Genomic DNA, 22,875 nt, shown 5'->3' with positions numbered 1-22,875 from the left:
ACTTCCCCAGAAAGAATGATGTCTATTAAAGTCCCCCACGATTAAAAAGGGAGAAAGCAACTGTTCAATGAGAGCATCGAGGTCTGATTGATCATATGTCTGTCCAGGCAACAGGTAGAAAGAACAAACAGTAATGGTATGACCCAAGGAAACACGGATGGCTATGGCCTCCAAGGGTGGGTCACATGGCAAAGACAGGTTGAGCACATGCTAATCAACCAACAGTGCCACCCCTCCATGCACTCATCCATCACATAGACTATCATTTCAATACAAAGAAAGCTACTGAAAGGTGACTGTATCAGCATGTTTCAGAAATGTTTCCTGTAAGGAAAAACATGCAGGATGGTAGGAAGCAATCAGTGTTTTGATGTCATCCAGATTATAACGTAAACCTCGACAGTTCCATTGTATCAAGGTGGCCATTTTTACTTATGTATAGGCAAATTGGGTGGAGAACCCTTCTGACCACAACTTTTTTTTTACTGTCTTTATTTGAGGAAGGTCTATCAACCTTCATGGATCCTGCCCTGGGTCAATTGAGCAGGTCTTTGCTGTTGGAAGAGGATTCCAATGACTGAGGACGTGAACAAGTGATTGTCTTGCATCTTGGGGTGGGAGAAGATGTATCCGAGGAAATGCCTGTACCCAGAACCATAGGACGTGGATCTTGGGATTTGTTGGAATGTATGTAAGGGACAGATAGGTGTTGAAGTTGATTCAACAACTTTTTTAACCATGGAAGTCAAAAGACTTTTCATTTGTTTTGAGAACGATTCTTTTGGAGGCACAGAGAGATCCATCTGCACTCTCATTGTAGTAGTGGAACGAAATGCAGCAGCATATGTCCGAGATGAAGTGGCAGACAGCAACTTTCGAGCCTCAGCATAAGTAATGTTATAAATCGTTTTCAAATGCTGCACCTCTTTTTCTTCCAACCATTTAGAGCAAGAACAAAAGTAGGACAGGTAAAAGCCATTGCAACTGATGCAATGATGGTCTGTTTCACACTCACTGGTATCATGGTCTTTGCCACTGCAATGAGCATACATCAAGGAACCATGACATTATGTCTTTGAGTGACCAAACCACTGACACTGGAGACATCGAAGAGGGTTTGGAATGTATGGCCATATCCTCCAATTAAGATAACCTGTGTTGATGGTGGCAGGTGGACATGGTGATGTAAATGTCAGAATGAGGATACTGGTCAGCATTGTAATTCCATCTTTGCGAGTGGAGATACACCTCACTGCAGAAACTCCTTGAGTAAAGAAACCAGCAAGAATCTCTGACTCAGAGATGTTCTTCAAATCCCTTTCAACAACTCCTCATGATGAATTCAAAGTTGCATGAAGTGTAACCTCAATAGGTATCCCCAATTGCCTTTGAATGCAAGAGAAGTTCACTGTGTTGAGATGTGGAATTTCTACCAGTATGTCACCAGATCAAAGCTTCTTTACTGGCTCTCCAAAGTCAGTAAATGTCTCCCTTTTTCATTCAGAAGGGACTTCCTTCAAAAGTTTGTCTGAAAGACAATGTAGGATAAGAAAATGAGACATAACAGGTGTCACAGATGTTGAAGATTGCTGCTCAGAATCTTCAAGACATGGTCATTTACCAATGGACTATTTTTCAACTATTTTATTTTAGTTTTTATTTGGAGGATCTATAATAAAAAAAGAAATTTCACTGGCCCCACTCACCATGGAACCCTACTAGGGGACGCACTACAATGTCAAACAAGGACACTGTAGCAACGTCAGGGTTTCACAAGCACTATACTCTCACACCAGCATCAGACATAATATAGACAAAAATTTCAGCAATTAAGGCCATAAACAAATAATAATTTTACATCTCATGGCTGAAAAACGTGTACCTGAGCATATACCAGAAGTTGGAGCTGAAGGAAGTGGTCCCAGGCAGTCACTGGAAGGCAAAATATTCCTCATGTGGTTTGAGAATTATTCTGTTGGAGGCATGGAAAGATCTGTCTGTACTACCATTGTAGCAGTGAAATGCAGTGCAGCTGCAACAGCACATATCTGAGATGAGGTGGGGAACAATAACTTCAAAGCCTTGAATAAAGAAATGTTGTTAATTGTTTTCAAATGCTCTACTTATTTCTACTCCACCCACGAAGGTAAGAGAAGTCACTGACAGCCACTATAATTGATACAGTGAGGGTCCAGTTTGAACTTGTAGTTGTTACAGTCTTTACCACCACAATAAGCACACATCAAAAAAAAACAGCATTATACCTTTGAGTGACCAAACTGTGGACACTGGAAACATCTGAGAAGGTTGGGAATATATGGCCATACCTCACAGTTCAGATAACCTGCTGTGAAAGCAGCAAGTGGACAAGATGATGTAAAAGTAAAATTTATAACACTGGTAGGCAGCATAATTCTGTCCTTATGAGTATATATGTGCCTCACTTGAGAGGAGAAAGCAGCAAGGATCTCTGATTTGGGGATGCTCTTTAAATCTCTCTTAATAATAACACCTTACAAGGAATTTAAAGTAGCATGGTGAGTAATCTCAATGGCTATATCTCCAATGGCCTTTGAATTCAAGAAGGGTTCAGTGGGTTCTGGGTAGATTTTTCTACCAAGATGTCACTAAAGCATAGCTTCATGACTAGCTTGGTAAAGCCAACAAGCCCCTCTAATCCCTTCTGAATAAAAAAAAAGGAACACATTTACCTTAAAGGTTTGTCAGACAAAGAATGTTTTACAAGAAAATGAGGATAGGTGTAGAAGGAAATGGAGATTGCTGTTCAGAATCTTTAAGAAGTAGCTACTTACTGATGATCCATTTTTTTTTTTATTTGTACTTGAGGGGTCCATAATGAAAGAAGAAAGATTCAGTGCCAATTGATTCCACCTATTATGGAGTCCTATGAGGAGATGCACTACAATGCCAAACAAGAATACAGCAGCAACCCCAGGGTTTCATGAGCACTAGACCCACACACCAGCATCAGACATAATGTTCACGACACCTCTTAAGAATTCCCAACACTGTTATTAAGTTCACTCTAATCTAACAGGACCACCTGAATGACACAGGGGTGTCACTCTAAAGCCACATATCTACAGGAATTCAAGATGAATATGGTGTGTCGAGGTTGGACCCCTCAACCACCAGGATCCTCTCCTCCCCTTCACCAAGATTGGGAAACATGTGGATGAACGTTCAAATCCTAGAGGAGGTAGACTGAAAAGACAGAACCTGCTCTGAGAGGTCCCCCCTCACCACATACAGACGTCTACACTGAAGAGATATGCACGTGGAAAAGAACAATGGAGCACGACTAAATATTATATTCTAAATGACAATTGATATGGAGTAATTAACTGCATCTAAACATTATCTTTTATGTACACAAGTAAATCAGTAACCACTTACATCTAAACATTATCTACAATGAGTTACATCTTAATGAGTAACAAACTATATTTAAACATCTCACAGGGGGTACATGATATGAGTAATGTCTGTTATCCTGGCTTGAAATGAATAAAAACCCTACAATCTGAACACTTTCAAAAAGTGAACCTTTCTTCTTCAGAGGCAAACTGGGAATGGTGGTGTAATCAAATGAGTGATACAAACAAAATGAGTTTAGTGATGTCATGAATATCATCTGGTTTTATAGCAAAGTCTATTTCTCTTTGTTCTTGTGTTAATGACTCATTTCAGGTATAATATAGCTGATGGTGATAACACTATGTGAAAAGGTGTTAGAGATACTTTAGAAATGGCGAGATATATGTATGCTTAAATCTATACTTAAGTGTTTATATAAAATAAAGGTGACTCCTGGAGACTGACTGAAAAAGATGTAATAATCAGTTTTTAAAAACAATTATAAAAAAGTACCTTAAATAAATAGTAAGTTTTGGGAAATTAAGCTTTCACATAACGTGAGAAAAAATAAAAATTATTTTTCTGACAGAAATGAAACTAATGAATAGAGAACACTGACTCCAGGAACTAAATTAATTCTGAAGCACTGAACAATGTTTAGATTAGCAAGCCAATAAGCTTGTTTTATTTCTTTATCTGCTTTAGTTTTGAAACCTGTTTCAATGCCAATGATAGTAGTATCATTAATGGAATGACTGTGGTTGGTTAAAGCACTGTACAACAGTGAAATTTTTTTTTGGTATTAAAAGAAGATTTATGGTTGTTGAAACATTCTCTAAGAAATGATTGTTTATGTTCTACACATTGGTGGTTGCATTTTTTTACTGCATAAGTTAATAGATGTTTTTATTTTTCAACAAGTGATTACTTGGAAATTTCAAAGTTTCTTCAATTTTGTCAGGAAACGAGTCTGTGGCTTTTATAAAAGTTGGTTTGACATTACATGTTATTGCATGGACAGCAACCATTTTTTGGTTGTTTTGGGATGTAATTCACTTTTATGTAAACAAGGATCACATAATGATTTGTGAATCAAATCTATATCATTGTGGAGAAAGTGATCACTGTCTTTAATGTATATCTTATAAAAAAGGAACAAGAAAACAGTTAGTAGTTCCTAAAATCTTTAATCTTTGAGAGACTAATCTTACTTATAATATGGATTTTACTTACAAAGTAATGGTTATGAATCATGGCTTGACTAACGATTTTTATGTAAATATATACATCCAAACATTTATGAACTTTAAATCTTTTGGGTAAAACTGGTATATATATTTTTACTAACACTTATTAGGATACTTTTTAAAACGTAAAACAAATAAATCACCCAGCAGAGAAAGGAATGCAACAAAGAATATTTGTACTTAACTCCATATACAAGTTTGTTAGAGGTAAAACCCTTCAATTATTAAATGCTTCTAAATAAACCAGTTCAAAAATCAATTTTTTCTCTCTCTAAAGATACTCAGAACTGTATCTTCTATGTGCAAACACACGGCTAAAAGTATTCTGCTAAAGCATTTATAATTTCTTACTCAAAATAGATTTCTCTACAAATTCCTAAAAAGCATATGTTCAATTAACTAAAATTCTTTAAAAAAAAGAAGACAATCATAGCTACCAATTGTCAAGTATTCGCTTCATTTTCTTCAAAAACTTTAAAGTTGATTACTCCAGCTTTAAAGATATTTTTAAAAGCATGAATGATAAAATTTCAGACATTTATAAACTGTTTAACATTTGTAATTTTCCAAAAAAATTAACGTACCCAACAAGCATGTTGTTTGAAATATTGTCTAAGTGACCCCTGTACTTCAGCCATGGGCCTGCAGCACTGATATGATCAGTAGTACACTTGCCTTTAACCTTTAAATATACAAGAAAAATCAAAATAAAACTGCCACTCAAAGAACACAAGCTAACCAATAAGATGTTTTGGGGGTTTTTCAAAACTGATAAAGTTTAACAAGTTTTAGAAGTTAATAAAATGAAAGCAAAAGTAAAGGCTCTCTGCTTTTGAAATATGAGACTTTTTGTTAATGTTGTTATAGGAATATTCCAGAATTAGAATGCTATTTTATATATCCTTAACACACCCATACTGGAATTTTAAGTTACTTCCAAAATATTAAAATATTCTTTTATGTAGGTTAACTACTCAAAAGAACATTATGAAAGATAAGAACAAGTTTACTTAATGAAAATTCTAATACTTTCATCAAGATTATTAGTTATAATTCACACAAAAGAAAACATTTTCTTTTGTTGAAAATGTATTTCTGATATATACACTTACCTCTCTTCACAGAAAGCTATCTTCCCCATATATCTGCCTAAAAGAGTTGTATGCTACTCCTATTCATGAGATTTTGTGATTTGCACTGCTACATAAATATATTATTATGCAGTAAAAGCCCTTCACCAACAAGAAGGCAACAGAAACTCTTTATGCACTAGCTCCCTCTATGATTTTGTACTTGTGATCTTCTTTCTTTGCAGAGGAAAGGAATAATAAGTTGCACCAAAAGTGTGGAGAAAAAGTATGAAGTGTAAACAAAGGTGAGTGTCTATCGGAAATACATTTTCTGGTTAGGCAAATATTAACTTCTGTGAGGATACACACCTCTCACATGGAAAGCTAGAATATCACATTGGTATAATGGAAGATCTGGTTAAAACTTCACCTAGATGAGCTCTCTTCAGAAAACATTCAAAGGAAGCCTATGATGTATGACACACAATGGTGGGATCTCCACAAGGGCATACTTGTGAAAAACTGCATCTCATCTCTTCCAGGGTATACTCTTTGCCCAGAGTAAACAGAAGGAAGAGGCAAAGGAGATGTATGTGTAACAAACATGGGAAGAATAAGAATATGGCCAAAGTACTTGCACACAAGAGGTCAAAGAACTAGTATGCATATAGTGGTTGGGAAACTTTCAGAGGTTAATAGCATATGACTGTCTTCACTCTTTCGGTAGATTCTCATACCAACATCAGCTGCAGGAGGAGGGCAAAGAAATTTGTCTAATTATGTAATATTAAGCATGTAGTGTGTGCTAATTTTGACAGTACTGGGGATATGTTATTGCAGAAGTAGGGAATGATATACTTGTACATACAGTCACGACAGAAAGTGTTCTTCTTTATAGAAGGCCTTCAACTCTTGCAAGTTTTTCGAATGATGCTGATAAACCTGGTCTTCAACTCATGCTAAACGTTTTCAATTGGGTTGAGATCGGGTGACTGCAATGGCCACTCTAGAACGCTTATATGGTTCCTCTGCAACCAGGATTGCACATATTTTGATGTGTGCTTAGGGTCATTGTCATGCTGGAAGATCCAACGATGCCCAAGCCGCAAGTTCCGAGCATCGTTCTTGATATAAGTGCCTAATATATCAACTACTCTTCTTATTTCATGATTCTGTTGACACGGTGAAAGCTGCCTACACCAGAAGAGCTGAAAAAACCCCATAGCAAGATTGAGCCACCTCCGTGTTTAACCATAGGGACGGTGTTCTTTGGAAGATTTTGTTTCCTTCTTACAGAAATTATAGCAAAATCATTGTAGCGAAAAACTCAATTTTAGTCTCGTCTGACCAAAGAATACTCTTCCAATAGTAAAGGGTTTATCTACATGCTTTCTTGCATACCTCAATCGTGCTTCTAAATAAACAGGCTTTAAATATGGAGTTTTACGAGGACGGCATGCTTTGAACCCAGAAGAGCGTAACATGTTCGTAACTGTAAAGGTGCTTACTTCAACTCAAATTTCCCTTACCAGTTTCTGTATGTCATTACGTGTTAAACGAGGGTTCTTATTAACTTCTCTGAGAACCTTCCTCTTGGTTCTCTCTGGAATTTTGGTGGGGCGCCTGGAATGAGGGAGGTTAGCAGTTGATCATGTAAGCTAAAACTTGGCAATTATGCTTTGAACAGTAGATTTTGGCACATTAAGTTGTGTAGCAATACCAAAAAGAGACATACGAGACTTGTATTTTACAATAAATCGGTTTTTTAAATCACTGGACAGTTGTTTCCTGTTCGCCATGATGACCAAGCAGATAATGACGGAGACAGTGCTAAATTGCCAGAAGTACATTTTTTGCCAGCTAAATTCTAATAACTATGAACACACTGTCTAGTTTTGGAATGGTATAATGTAGTTTATTTGCCAAACTAAATAAAATTTGTATGGGAATATCAGTTGTTTCACACATTCTGAACTGTACCTAACACTTTCTGCTCCTCCTATTTTTGATTATTTGTTTATAAACAGTTTATTTGTCATTTAATTTACATAAAAATTTATGTAGATTTGTGTTGGTATAATATTTATAATATATTATACTTCTATTAGCCTACTCGTGACACGTTTTAAGTTATGAGCAAAAAAAACACTGGGACACAGGGTACAACACTTTCTGTCGTAACTGTACCTCAACTTGACAGTCACATGTCTTGGAATGAGCTCACCTCATCTCTGCTGGACAGTTCCAAGCCGCAGGTATAAGGCACAGACTTTTGATGTACTTGCCTAAACTCTGCTGTACAGATGCAGATTGCAGGAAGGCACAGTGAAGTGCTTCTGGCATGTTTTTAGCATAATTATATGAAGGATGACCTGTCTACAGTGACAGTGTCATCACTGTTCCAATTCTTTCTAAGTGACACCCCTTGTTCTAGCTCTGGCAGTTAGGTCAGTCACAATCAGTGGGTGTTTTTCATAGTCCACCACCCCAGAAGCTAGAAAATTGTAAGTGATAAATAAGAGTCTCCCAAGCTCCATTTGATAAAAAAAAAAAAAAAAGAGGAATTTGTGATGAGAGATTCAGAGTAAATATACAAATCCCCATCAGTCCTGTTTCAGCCAGAAAGGTCTTTACTGAAGACAGTGCAACATGTGACCACATAAACCTATTTTGACAACTCAGCAAGTATGAACCAGGGAAGTATGCAAAGCACCACTTGATGGATGATGGTTTTACTGATGTCTATCTACTGTCTGATCCAGACTGTATGAATCAAACAGTAGATAGACATCAGAATATACCTTGAGTGGTCTTGCTGAACATCACATCTCAACAGTGAACATACATGAAGACTGAAAGGTACCACCAGCCACCTGATAGGATTCTCTAAGCAATGTTACATAAATTAAGATGAAAGGACACTGATTAAACAGAGACAGGCAAGAGCCCACAGGAGACAAGACAGTAGCCGGTAAATGTGGTGGCTGAAGAAGGTGCGAGATATAATTCACATGAAATTCTGGAGGATCTCATCCAGCAGCTGTCAGAAATAAGAAATGAAAGAATTGGTGGCAAATCTGAAGAAAAGAAATACTCATCATTCTGCAGGTGTCAACCCCTAATGATTAACAAACCAAACAGAACAAGTGATAGACCCAGCCTCTGTTAGAAGAAATGTCCCAAGAAAGATATGAAGACGAGAGACAGGGGTACAGGAACAATAAAGAAGGTTTAGGGTTTAAAAACAAAGATCCAGGATATGGTACCCTTCCTGATATGCTATCAAAAGTATGAAAACGTTGGTGTAGCAAAGGAGAAAAATGTAAGAAAGTTATTCAGAGATACTCTCCATCTTGATAAGGAAGTGTTAGTGAAAAGGTGAAAGTCGAATTTGGATGGAAGTAGAGACATCCAGCAATCATGAAAGATCCTTGGAAAAGAAGAGAGAGAACAGAAGAATCACCAAGTCCAAATGTATCAATAAGGAAGTACATTGAACCATGGCCAAAAGAAATAAACACTTCTGGTGAAGTCATGGTCCCCAAAAGCAACAGAACCTGTCATGCAGCAAAAGTAGGATAGGTTTGTGTCTTTTTGGTAGAAAGCTCTAAAGCTTACAGGTGGATAGGAGTACATTAAGCCCAGATGAGAAATAATTTGAAAAATAGTCCCATATGAGCTAGATATTTGGTGAAGGTTAGAAAGGATTGGAAGTTTAGCAAATGAAGAGAATTGTGAAGTAAAGACTACCTGTGAGGGGGGGGGGAGCAGAAGAAACTAATTGTAGATGTAATAATTGTAACAGATTTACTGTTACACATTTATTTCAGTATAGTTTTTTTTAATGCATATGATATACATTGTTGGATGTGTATTGTGCAAGTCCTGCCTGTTTTCTAAATCTGTATAATATTCTTGAGAGTAAGAAAAAAAATATTTGTTTTATGAAAACACTAGCATGTTTTTGAATATTGTTAAAAGTTCAAGATTCTCATGTGGTTGGTACATAAAACTGATGTGCCAAGAGACAGTTGTTATTATTATTGGTCAGCTACAGTCAGTATACTGTAAGCCTCCAAAGCTATAATTGTGATTAATGCTTATTAGTCAGAAACCTACAGAATTTGACTGGGAATGCTTATAGATTCCAAACATTACAAACCACAAAACTTCAGCAAACTAGCTTCGGATGCTAGTATTTCTATAAGGATACTAAATATCTTCATCAGTAAAAAGTCAGCTTGTAAGGAAGTGAGGCCAACTAAGCTAATTAGCTTAAGCGAAGTGTAACAATATCAACTCAGAATTAATTTGCTTATCATGGACTTGAAATGTTGATGAAATATTCAATTCTAGATCAGATAGAAGACTAAATATAAATATAGTATGTAAAACCCTTGTATATAAAACAACTTTTTTTAATAACTGTTTAAAATAGCCATTGTTATAAACTGTATTGTTGTTAGTAGATTAAAATATATGTGTTAAGAAAGAAAAATTACAAATATAAATCTTGTTGGCAAGTATCTTAAATTTAATAAATATTGACCTTTAATTAACTTCTACATTAAAATTTTCAGCTATTTAAAATTGAACACTTCTCTGAGATAAATTATAATATGTAAAATAATGTAATTGCAGATCTAGTCAATGCAGATGGCAAGGGAAAGTCTTTACTACTCTCTTGAAAGAATAGGAAGCTGAAGCAATGTCAGGTAGAAAAGCCTGAAATTGTATCATACAATTCTGATACGAGTCAAGAGAAACGTCTTGAAGACTCTCCAATAGGAATATAAAGGAATACATCCAAGACATTGACCTTAATCACCTATAAACCAGGTGAAACAAAGGGAACTATAAAGGGAAAAGAAATTTTCTATACAAAAGTTCATAGTCTTTTTGATTATCATGAAGCAGCAAGAGTTAAACCTTGAAGAAGAGTCATACACCAACAGATCTGATACAGCATCTAACAGATGTGTAAGATAGATGAGATAGAAAGAAGGAGTGAAGTGAACTGGGTATGAGCTGAAAAGAGGAGGAATGAAGGGAAAATCTGTGACTGAGAATTAGATTAGCCTATCTGTCTACAGGTAGTTTTTCCCAAAGGTTCTGCATAACACAACATATGAGTCCTCATGAGATCTGAAAATGTTCTGTATTCACTTAAGAGACTGGTGAGTCTGAAGATAAGTTGAGCAGAAAAGAAGGATATACAGAAAGTAGGAAATATTAGGTGAGATTCAGGAGTGGGAGGGATGAAGTAAAATAAGCAAGGAAGTTAATGAGGACTGATGATGAGCAGGTTATTTGCACAATTCAATTGAATCTGATATGTCTTACAAAGAAAAGGGTGAAGAAAGGGAGTGAGGCAGAGGTCTTTTAAAAAAGGAGAAAGTAAGCTGAACATAGGAAAGGAAGGTTCCCTATCTGACAACAAATGATCCAAGTGAGCAGGGAAAAGGTAGAAAAAGTAGTCTGGTCAATGGTAGAAAAAACAAGAGAATGGGAACAAGCAGTAAAGTAACATGGGGCTCAATGAAGTGCTTCTGACATGAGGTGTAGAGAAGAAAGGCAACAAAGCACAGACACGGGGATTAGGTGAGGATGAAAGAATTAGACAATTAAAAGTGTAACCAACCCCAATGGACCTGTCTCTCAAACAAGCAAAAGAGACTCCATGGTTGGTGACTTTAGAAAGTGGAAGTTTGAATAACTGTAGGCCAGGATAAAAGAACCAGAAATGTGAGGAGAACAAGGCATATGATAGCAGGAATATAGATGACCTGATATGGTAGTTGCATGAATACCAATATCAGGAGAAAGGAGGAAAAATGTAAAATTATTTAGAGGTAGGATTATGAAGGAGGGTAGAAGAGAACATACATGAGCTATAAGATCTTGATAATATGAGGAAGTCTGAAAATTCTAAACAATAAAAACAAACATGGTTAAAGCTGTCTTCCTTTTCATACTACTACTCAGGATGAGGTGAAGGAACACCAGGTGAATGGATGAATACAATAGAACCCACAACCTTCTACACTATGCCCATCAGATCGTACACTTTGAAGCTGGACTAATGTGAAGATATTACTCAGTCATGCAAGAAATGGATGTTTCATAAATGTGAAAGTTCATAATCAGAAGAAAAAAGGAGACAACATCCCTTAATTGACTGAAAATTGTGATTAAAGGAGAAAAAAACAAAAATGTCTTGTATGCTTATTCCTGAAAAAAAGGAATGAAGCTCATAAGTGCAAAAGCATAGTGAAAGCTAGTGTGCAAAAGATGGTATCACCCTCCTACTAATAGGTGGCTTTTACTGCATAATAGCATCCTTATGCCATAGAACAATTCATGAGATATCTTCTGAGTTTAGGTTGGAGTTGCTTAAAGGCTAGTGGCAGCAAATCTTTATAGCAGATGCAAGGGAAGATAGCTTTCTGTTAGAAGAGATGTGTATTGTCTTTGAAAGTACACATACAAAGAAAAATAAATAAAAAAAAGGTAAAATACGACAAAAATTAATAAGTCTAAACTAACAAAGAATTAAGGAAACAGAGAAAATAAAATAAGGAGGAAAATAATTTTGATAAAGACTTGTTTCTGTTTTCTCTATTCCACTTTGTGATAAACTAGCTTTTCAGTACATTATTTTCCTTTGTTTCATATACCTATACTTTTGGTAAATTTTTTCTTACTCTTTTATTTTAGTTATATTTTCTGTTTCTGCAATACATCATATCAGTTTTTATTTTCAGGCAAGAACTTAAATTTCACCAAGTGATAACATCTATGAAATTCCAAATTACTATTATCACAGCAATACTTCCCCATTTCAGGTGTATGGTTGATTTTACTATATTACTGATAATTGAGCAGTTCTGGGAATGTCTGCACAATTAAAATTCACAAGTAAAACCTATACCTTTATCAGAATCAGCAAATCTATTAAGTCTTTGCCATCCCACTTATCAAATGGCTCAAGTAACTGCAATCTTTGGCTCTTGGGGTCAACATCTACATCAATGTAAGAGCCATCTTCTGGAGGAGACCGATAGGTGTCCTGACCTGGATCAAACCCTTGATATGGTAAGGTATCACCTTGTGGACTTTCTAGCTTAAATCTTTCTCCTGAAAATTTCCAAATACTGATTATGGTTTAAAGTTTAACAGACGAGAATTGTATGAAATAACTCTATAGGAATGCAATTCTAGCAAAATTAACTAAAACGATTCCCAATTCCTGAATACGCTTTAAATTTAATAATATACCTTTACTTCCAGTTAACTCATCAGCTAGTGGGTTGAAATCTAATCTTCCTGCAATAGACAAAGCAGTAACAAGTTCAGGTGATGCTACAAAAGCATGGGTTGCAGGGTTGGCATCATTTCGTCCAGTGAAATTCCGATTATATGATGAAACAATGGTGTTTTTATCACCTTTAGCAACATCTTTCCTGTAAAAGTAGTGTAAAAGACATAACTGCAATCTTTGTTTTGCAATGATATACTGTTTACAAAAGTACTCACACATACCTGTGTACACTACTGATTTCATGCTTTATTTTGAAATAGATATTAAGTGTGCACTTAACATTTTGTTTAAAAAAATCAACAATGAGGGAATGTATCTGGTCCTAGTTTCAAGATAAGATAAAAAACAACAACAATATACTTGGCATTTCAAGAAATAAAATCAATGCATTTGATTAAACATAACACAAACCTATCCCATTGTCCAATGCAAGGTCCACAAGCATTAGCTAACACAACACCTCCAAATTCTTGAAATACTTTAGCCTAAAAAACAAAGAAAGCTACCATTAAAATTTAGTTTGTAGGAATCAAAATACTGATAAATAAAAACTTACAATCAGTTTTGAGCTGCATACAAACTTTCATCAGTTGCTATTAGCATAACTTGAAACACGTTTTTCTACACTATGCAAATAGAGCAAAACATGAATTCTTTATAGATAATCGAACTTAAATATTAAATCAGCTGTCACTGAGGCCTGTCTCATGACAGTAGTAAAGTAAAAGAACTATTTCACTACAACTAAAGTTAACAAACCACTTCTATGATTGTGATAAGCTTGCACTAATATATTACTTACTTTTGGTTAAGAAAATTACCAGATATCACAAAATCATTTAAGTGAACTTGAGGAAAACTTGAATTTAAATATTCAGAACAACTCAGCAACAAAAAGTAACCTTTTCAATTACAAAACTAACTGTGATTCTTGTTCATCCTTGAAACATTTACTTGGTATATTGCATTTCTCAGCCCATTTAGCCCTCGACATCTTTGCAGTCTCGATGACAATAAATTTATCTTCAACATTTCATTTTAGGGAAGTTAAATATACCACCTACCTGACCATCACGTTCAATAGTAGCACGGATTTGTTCAGAGCCTGGAGTGACTGTGAATTTGGATTTGGATTTTAGTCCATAATTCAGGGCTTGTTTTGCTATGCTACTGGCTCGAGCCATGTCTTCATAGCTACTGTTAGTACAGCTCCCAATTAAACCTTAGAAAATGTTATCAGAATTTCTTAAGAAAAATTCCCTGATAGGGGGAGTATCTTTGGCATATTTAAAAAAAAACTAAGAAAGCAACATTTAAGACGACAATTATTGTACTAAAGGTAAATATGCTGAGGAATACTGCCTTAATGATTCATGCACAAAAACAAGTAAACACATCCTTTTTGTGATATTTTTTTATTTTATATACTGGAAGTTATGAATTTCTGTGCAAAGCTACACTAAGATACATTTGTACACATAACCATCCCTCTTACTTTGAACTGACAGTTTAGAGAAAAATCAAAAAATACAACAGCACCCACCAACAATTCATGAGTTATATTCATAATTCAGTCTCATAATTCACCCATTGTCCCATATTATGGAGAATGATTCTGCATCATTGGACTACAAACCTGTGAATTTTTGGACTCACAGTCTGATTAAGCTGACCACTAGTCAATGCCCAATCCACCACAAAGAAAACAAAAATTCAATAACTTACAATCAGACAGTTCATATTTGATTAATTTGGTATAGCTTAATAAAGCTTCACCTTCAGTGATGTCAAGAAACTTAAACTTACCAACTTTAATTTCCAATGGCCATCCATTTTCTTTGGCTTGCTTCCCAAACCTAGAGATAGGATGAGCAAGGTCTGGAGTGAAAGGTCCATTTATATGAGGTTCCAACTGTAATAACAAAATTAGTTAAAAAGTAACACACTGGCAATGTCTTTTAATGTGTTTATCATATATTATAATCAAGAAACTCAAGTTACTTTATTCATCTGTTGTCAAAACCACTTAATGAAAACAATCTTTAATTTCAATGACTTAAATTACACACAAACTTCAAGGTGAAAGTAATGAAAAATTTAACATCTCAATCACACTATACTTGGTGCTAACAAAACTCTTCAATTAATACCAGAATTCATCAGGCCAGTTGGGATATGACAGACATAACAGTGGTATAAAAAAACAAAAAAAACTACTAATATCACCAATTATTTGAACAACAACTGTTCTGGTGTGAACTTGATTAAGTTAGTGAAATGCAGTACTAGTACAACAATCATGTACAACTTTAAATTCATAATGCCCATTACAGGAAACAGATTTTCTGTATATACTTTTCCAAAATGGTCTGAATAAGATTATTTCATACAATTATCCTAACAATGCACTAACCTCATCCAAGTTGATTTCTACAAGTTGGTCATACTCACATCCCTTGTCAGGTGTCAGTAGAAATGTAAATTGGTCAGACAGATCTGCTATTTCTAGATTTAAAAACATTTATTTGGAAAAATATTACTTTCAGAATTTCACTACCACTTAAAAGTGAAAACATAATTAACAAATCATCTCAGTGACAAAACTACAACACAGAAATCTATAATTCTCTGTTTACCATATATGTTTCATTAAATATCCTAAAAAATTGAAATAAATAAATGTAAGCTTCAGAATTATACTCAGAATGTAATACCTCAAATTAACTCTATAATTACAAAAGTATACAGGACAAGCAATAAAAAACACCTTTTCTTCCAGTAGCTACCATATAGTCAGTCATCCTAGGGTTGTATGGAAACATAGATGTAGTGGCTCCAATTTCAGCACCCATATTACAGATTGTTCCCATTCCTACATATAAGTAAAAACAAATTAAACTGGAGAGGAGGAAACAAATACAACTACAGCTTTGCAACCCACTGAAAAAAAATCTAGATTTTAAAAATACATTAACAAAATGAATAAATACTATCAATAATTTTGGAATGTTAAAACTGTCCAAAAAATAAATAGATACTAATACAATTTATGTAGCGTTCCAAAATTAGATTATGTAGAAAGACTAAGATCATCAAGATTCAGTTCTTCTAGAATAAGACAAACATTTCGTTGATGAACCAGAGCTCTCATAATAAATTTTAAACCGTTTGAATTGTTATATTTATACTCTACTACACTTTTCATAACAGATACACAACAATATGATATGTAGTGGACAGCAAACCATTTTCACTACAGGCTCACAAGTTCATCTACACATTCACACACATTAAGTATTTGCACCATACCTTTTGATACAGCATGTGTATCTTCACAAATTTTGGCAGACCTTTAGAAAAGATTACAAGTATTTTGTATACCAAAACTCTGATTATTTAATTGAATATCTTTACAAAAGATTTGTTTGTGAAAATAGAGTCTGAGTGCAAAGTGATTTCAAGTTATGATTAAAAAACTATTATTTGCATAATCTCTAAAACCTCCTAAATACATTTCAAACATTTGTTTTCAGTAAAACTTTATATTTTATGTTATTTTCTACACTCTAACTATGTGGGATCTATCACTTGACCAACCTTGTAAACATCATAAAATAATTGGGAAATAAATATAAGTTATGCTTTTTTTTATACTATAATGACTACACATTATAACAAAAATACAAATGTTTAGACTAAGTAGTTTACGTCTCATAATTCTATATAATTACATGTATATATATTATTTTTTTTATTATATTGACCTTCCAGTCATGCCTAGCTGTCATTACATGACTTGCATTGACATAGTGCATGTACAGTCATGTAAAACTGACCTTTACTCTTTGCCGTCTTGGCTTTGTTTAAGTAGACTAGTATTTTGTAACATATAGTCACATTTCAATTGTTATACACTATATATGTATATAGATTATTAGTATTTAGAAATAAATTATTAAACTTATTTTTTAAATATAGAACAATAAGTTCTATAAGATGTAAAGCAAACAATTATCTCTTCTTGCTATGGCCTTCACACTTGGTTGCTGCTGGACATAGGTTGCTACGCCTTTTCAAATTTTGCATTTGGATGATACCAAACAAAATGATTTTAAGGTTTTATATATATATATATATATATATAAAGTTGAATAACCAACAAATCTTAAATAAATACACTGATACTACAGAATTTCACTATAATTTATGAAGCTTAGTTACTAAGATGAATTTAGATTTTAAAAAAATGACACTTTTAACAAACTCATTGAAATCTTGGATCGAAAAAAGTTGTAGTATTTTTAAAAATTAAACTGGCAGGGAAACCACTAGGGGTCATTCTAAGCTACTGACTGGTTATTCACATGTCATATATTGAAGTAAGTGTATACAAGAAACAGTTTTCAAAAATGGAGATGTGAATGGGGCCACAGTGTTTGTTTCAGTACATAAGCCATACCTCAGCAAAATAAAATGATACGAGGTTCTTATTTTGTTCTAGCTTGATAATATTAGTAATTTGAGTTTCTAATTTGTATGAAACTACAGACTTAATATTTTAACATTACAAACATCTAATTTTAAACAATGCTGCATTCATTATACGACATGACTCACTAAAATCTATATTTAGGTGTGTTCTTTTAATATTTACTTTTAAATTAAGAAATCAACCCATATATAATACTAACATTTGAATTATAATCCACAATTTGATTTCAAACTTGTTGACATAAATTCATAAAATAGTAGTTCAATAAAATTTTGAATGCAAGTCAAGAAACACAATAACATGGTTTTAGACCTGTGACCTGTCATGAAATGGTTAACTGGCACTCAACTGTAAGTTTTGATTGTTTTGGTCCTATTATCCATGTATAGGATAAAACATATTACACTTAATTATCACTGTGTAAGGTTTAAATTAAAAGAAGCAAATATTTGTTTTTAAATGAAACTACAATAATATATATACATAGATTAATTCAAATATAAAATACGAAAACTACTGTAAGTACAACAATGAATTTTATTAAATAAACATAATTAAATGGTTAGTAGAAAAACACTATATTTACCTGTACAAGATATTGATTCAACTCCAGGTCCAAAATACTCCACTACAGCTCCAGTTCCTCCTTTAACAGTTAAAATATCAGCTACCTTAAGGATCACATCTGTAACAAGAAACAACTGATATTCAAGAACAGTTTCAATGTCTCCTTCAACAGTTAAGATATCAGGTATTTTAAGAATTACAACTGGAATAGTACCATTGCACTATAGCTTCATTTTTTCTCTCTTGGCATGTTTAATACTATCTATCTTGAGAATCACATACTAAACAGAAAAATAAAATTCTATAAAGTGCTACCCCTCCATTTCTCCCATAAAACTTAACATACCCATCTCCTTGAAGACTGCAAATATAGTGCTTAAAATATAAGCTGCCAAAGTATCACATATATAAGAGAAAGTAACACTTAAGACCACACATATTTTTAAGAATTCTTAAATATGTAAATAAAAATTTAATACAAATATTTTGCAATTCCCTTTAAGATAAAATAAAAAATCTTAATCATTAGAAGACTATACAGTTACCTTTTGGAGAGGTCCAACCAGAAATTTTACCAGTCAAACAGACTCCAATAACTTTAGGACATTTAAGTTCCCATGGAATATTAGCCATGACATCAACAGCATCAGCTCCACCCACACCAATACACACACCACCTAAGCCACCTGCATTTTCAAATCACTGCATCAGGAAATTTAAATTGTGGGTAATTCAAATAATATTTTATTCACATCTTTCATTTTTTTTAATTATTATAAAAGCATTGTTTTTAAATCACATAACATGTTGTTGGATTCTTGCACTTTTTTTTTACATACTAACAAACCAAACCATTATACTCTTTTTTTTCTTTTTCAAAAGTTACAATTTTACCTCCATTTGGTGTGTGGCTGTCAGTACCAATTAACAGCACCCCTGGAAATGCATAGTTCTCCAATACAATCTGGGCAGGAATGGTTCATAAAAAAACAAAACAATGATGGCATATACTTAAAAAATCAATTAGTTATTCAATGTACAAGAAAGCTGAACAGAAATATTCAAAATCTTGTTAATTAATTGTTCTAATGACTAATATCAGTAGGTCCAGATTATAAAATGGTATTTGAAAAAGCTTTTACATTTCTTCTATATTTCTTAACAAAGATCACTGCCTTAGTACCAAACATGAATGATTAAAATTAACTATTCAATGAGCGATAGATGTTAAAATTTTCCAACACTAAAGATATATTTCAGATAGATAGATACTGCTTCTCACATAAGTGTTTTTCATTCAGTGCTGCACTTTATATGTAAAAATTTTTGCTCACCACTAACCATGATACTCCCATTACAGTATGTATTTAAACTGATACAGCTGTTTTAAAGAATACATATAATCATGCGCTAACCATTCATCAATAAGAGCATGACACACACTTGCTTCCCTCTATATAATAGAATCCAATTTTCACTTCAAGATTAGGCAAAAAAGAAGCACCAAAAGTGGAGGGTAGGGCGGAAAGTGTAAGTGTATCTTTCAGAAATTCATTTTCAGTGCACAAAGATTTTAACTTCTGATATAATATCTTTTCTATATTCACATAATAGTTAGAATCCCGCTTTGACATAGTGAAGAGACTGGTGCAAAATGCACCTAGGTAAGCTCCCTTCAGAAAGTTTCCAGAGAATGTTTATGGAGTTTAACATCTCTTGGTAGAAGAACACAACCATGAGAGACCACACCACATCTGGACCAGTTATACTCTTTGTTTGTTGTGAAAATACACGTCACTAATTCGAGTCAAAATGAGCACATAAAATACCCAGTTGGACATGTCAAGTGGTGCAGAGTGATTAATGTGAATGAGAATGTAATCAGTGGGTCATGTCCACTGCAAACCTATGCAGTTTAGGGCATTTATAGGGTCCCTACAATTTTCCCTTCAAGATGAAGGATAAAGGAAAAACAGATTCTGTTCTGTTATTCTAGTCAGGGCACATGTAGTTCACAACTAATATCGTGCCACCCCGAAAAACATGTATGGGTGACAGTAGGAAAGGGAAATGCAATGTAGTGATTTACTCAAATACAAAAACCTAGCAGCCTTGGGAATTTACATCCCTCTGTGGTAGGACGAGATATCCCTACTAACCACATGTGAGGAATTGTGCTAGTTAGTTCAGTTCTACACCACCAGATTACTTGGGAACTAGCACCCAGGTGGCAGTAAGATGAGGAATCCCAGCTATAGGGGTAAAATGCATTTAGCTCAATTATCTGCAATCCACAACCACATAGCATCAAGTACTTTTCTTCTAGTCCTCAACAGTAAGAAGGTTCACACCATCTACACCCACAGAACATCACCACTCTTCTCTCAACTGAAAGGGATTGAGCACATACAAAAGGATGCCTTCACTGCCCACCTTCATGAGAATAGACAAAACTCAAGGAAAGAGAAGGAAAAGAGGACAGACATAAAAACAGAGGATGTACAAATTCTGACTGAAGACATCTACTGTTAAAGCCAAGGGATGAGGAACCAGGGACTAAAAAATGGTTGGTTTGAAAATAAGGTGGGTGACTAATGCATCTATATGTGGAATAACCAACTGGGCATATGACAATAGATACACCTGAGGAATCATGGACCTCTCCATGGAGATAATCTTGTTAAGATAAGAACAAGTGATCTCCAACAAAATTCAAAGCACCAAAAACAGAATACCTACAAGGTGTACAAAATGTGAATTGGCTCAGAATAGTTCTAACATTTGAAAACAAATGTTAGAACTTCTGTTTTGTGCACATAAGTGTTCTTCAGCTCCCTGCTTTTCCTTGGGCTTTGGATTATTTCTGAATTTTCATATTGGAAAACTGATCATGTTCCATTCCAATATTTCAACATTTATGTCTTTTGTCAATTGACAAGACGAAAGACTTGTAATTTCCAGAAAATGCAAAACTTCTCTCCAACCAGACAGAGAAAAGGTTGTAAAAAGATGCAATTTGGGATGGGAAAGGAAAAGAGGAATGTCCACCACAGTGATGACTCCATCTGAGACTAAACAGGCTAAACAGATGCGTCATGAGAAAGAGAAAAGAAAAACTGAGTCCAAATGATCCTGAGCAAAGATTCCACTTATTATATAACATACCATAAAAGGCATGCAAATAAGTACAACCCTAGGGAATAAGGGTTTCCAAGAAAGCCCAAGTCCTCAAAAGAGAAAGAACTCTACATGCAGAAAGAAGAGAGGATTGAAAATTAAGAACCAAGGGCTCCATCAATCTCAACAGAAGAGAAGAAGGCTGGGCTTGACTGAGACAGAAACTGAAGGACCTCTCAAGTGAATAATGAAGTATCCTTGAGAAGAATAGCCCAAAATAGTTTTGAAAGATGCCAGTAAAAAAATTGGATCCCAAATAAAAGGGAAAGGAATGAGAAATAAAAATCAGAGAATGGAGTGAAAAAAATGAATTAATGTAAATTCCTTCCAATTACCCATGAAGTATCCAAGGAACCAAGGTGAAATCACACTCTAGATGCATAAAATTGGACCAAATGTAATTTGAACTTGCAAGAACTTCTGGTATGATTACCAGTATTATTAGAGGTGGGATATCTGGTAATGAATAAATCTGATGATGAATAGGTGGGATATCTGGCAATGAATAAATCTGATGATGAACTACCAAAAGTCTGGAGAAAGGGACAGGAATAGAAAACAAGTGTGAGAGCAGTGAAAGCCATTGATCAAAGATCAAAGAGGAAAGATTGGACCCACAAAAAAAGGACATAGGTAGGGGCACATTAGTTAAAAGTGCATACCCACCCAGGTTGTTCCAAAAACAGAGAAGCCAAGGACTTATGGAAAGGGCAAAATAAAAATAAGAGAAAAATTACTGAAAATTTGGAATACATGATGGAGTGACTATCCTTCAACAACACCACAGGGGAGCCAAGAATATGAGGAGAGGTAATGCAGGTTTCTTAGGATGAAACAAAAATAAGAAATTTGGGCCTGTAAAATATTTCAAAATGGTATTTAAGGACAGATCTCCATACTGGAATCACAAACTCCAGGATTTGAGAGTCCATAAATGGAAAATCAGCATGCTAGTACACTAATTCATAAGCATCTGAGGTATGTTGATCCCAGAATTTAGTTGTGCAATAAACAGGTCCATGTGCAACTATACCTTTAAGAAGGTAAAAAAAAAAGTTATTTCGAGGAAGAAACTAAATTCACGAGGGAAGAAAAAAGCTTTAGACATGGGGAATATAGACAGAAGATAACATACCTGTGACACAATATCTTGGACGACTGAAAACAGACCAGTAGTTTCCATAGAAGGAATTCAGAATTGCTGAGGAAGGAGGAGGAAACAGGCTATCCAAATTAGTCTTCCTGCAGATGTATCCCTCAAAGGGCAATAGTAGTAGTTGTTGTCTTTAAAAAGATTCATAATGTAGATAAATTACTAAGTAGAATTATACACGGACATTTCTCAATAATAAAATATTTTTATTTGTGAGCTTTCAGCCCTTTTACTGAGCCTTCATAGAGCAAAATGTACTAAGTGATAAATCTGTTTAACTGTGAAACACTGTATTAACATAAGTATCTAAGCAACAATTGTAATGAAAGTAGTTTTTGTGAACTTAAATTCGGAAATTAAGATTCAACTGAAAGTGGATAATAAAATATCAACCTATATTATAAAGTCTGGATGTAGAAATAAAAAATTAAAAAACTAGAAACAAAGAAAGTTGTTTAACAAATTAAACT

General features: G+C 34.3%; 1 protein-coding gene and 1 pseudogene across 7 annotated transcripts in view; both read right to left on the bottom strand.

Annotated features, from left to right (window-relative positions):
- The window catches only part of LOC143237598 (cadherin-like and PC-esterase domain-containing protein 1), a 275,925-nt gene that overhangs the window by 98,398 nt on the left and 154,652 nt on the right, over positions 1-22,875 (bottom strand). The window lies entirely within an intron of this gene.
- Positions 1-22,875, bottom strand: part of LOC143238564 (aconitate hydratase, mitochondrial-like) — a 41,191-nt pseudogene that overhangs the window by 9,275 nt on the left and 9,041 nt on the right. The window contains exons 5-15 of the transcript XR_013020647.1: positions 18,970-19,039; positions 18,621-18,761; positions 18,095-18,193; positions 15,784-15,888; positions 15,430-15,521; positions 14,823-14,928; positions 14,081-14,238; positions 13,428-13,501; positions 12,974-13,158; positions 12,627-12,832; positions 5,210-5,307 (exon numbers count right to left, since the gene is read on the bottom strand). The product of XR_013020647.1 is annotated as an aconitate hydratase, mitochondrial-like (transcript). The remainder of the gene's footprint in view (positions 1-5,209; positions 5,308-12,626; positions 12,833-12,973; positions 13,159-13,427; positions 13,502-14,080; positions 14,239-14,822; positions 14,929-15,429; positions 15,522-15,783; positions 15,889-18,094; positions 18,194-18,620; positions 18,762-18,969; positions 19,040-22,875) is intronic.

This window comes from Tachypleus tridentatus, chromosome 13 (assembly GCF_004210375.1).
Source record: "Tachypleus tridentatus isolate NWPU-2018 chromosome 13, ASM421037v1, whole genome shotgun sequence".
Taxonomy (NCBI): Eukaryota; Metazoa; Arthropoda; class Merostomata; order Xiphosura; family Limulidae; genus Tachypleus; species Tachypleus tridentatus.
Note: the sequence above shows the minus strand (reverse complement) of the source record. Positions and strands in the feature narration are given on the sequence as shown.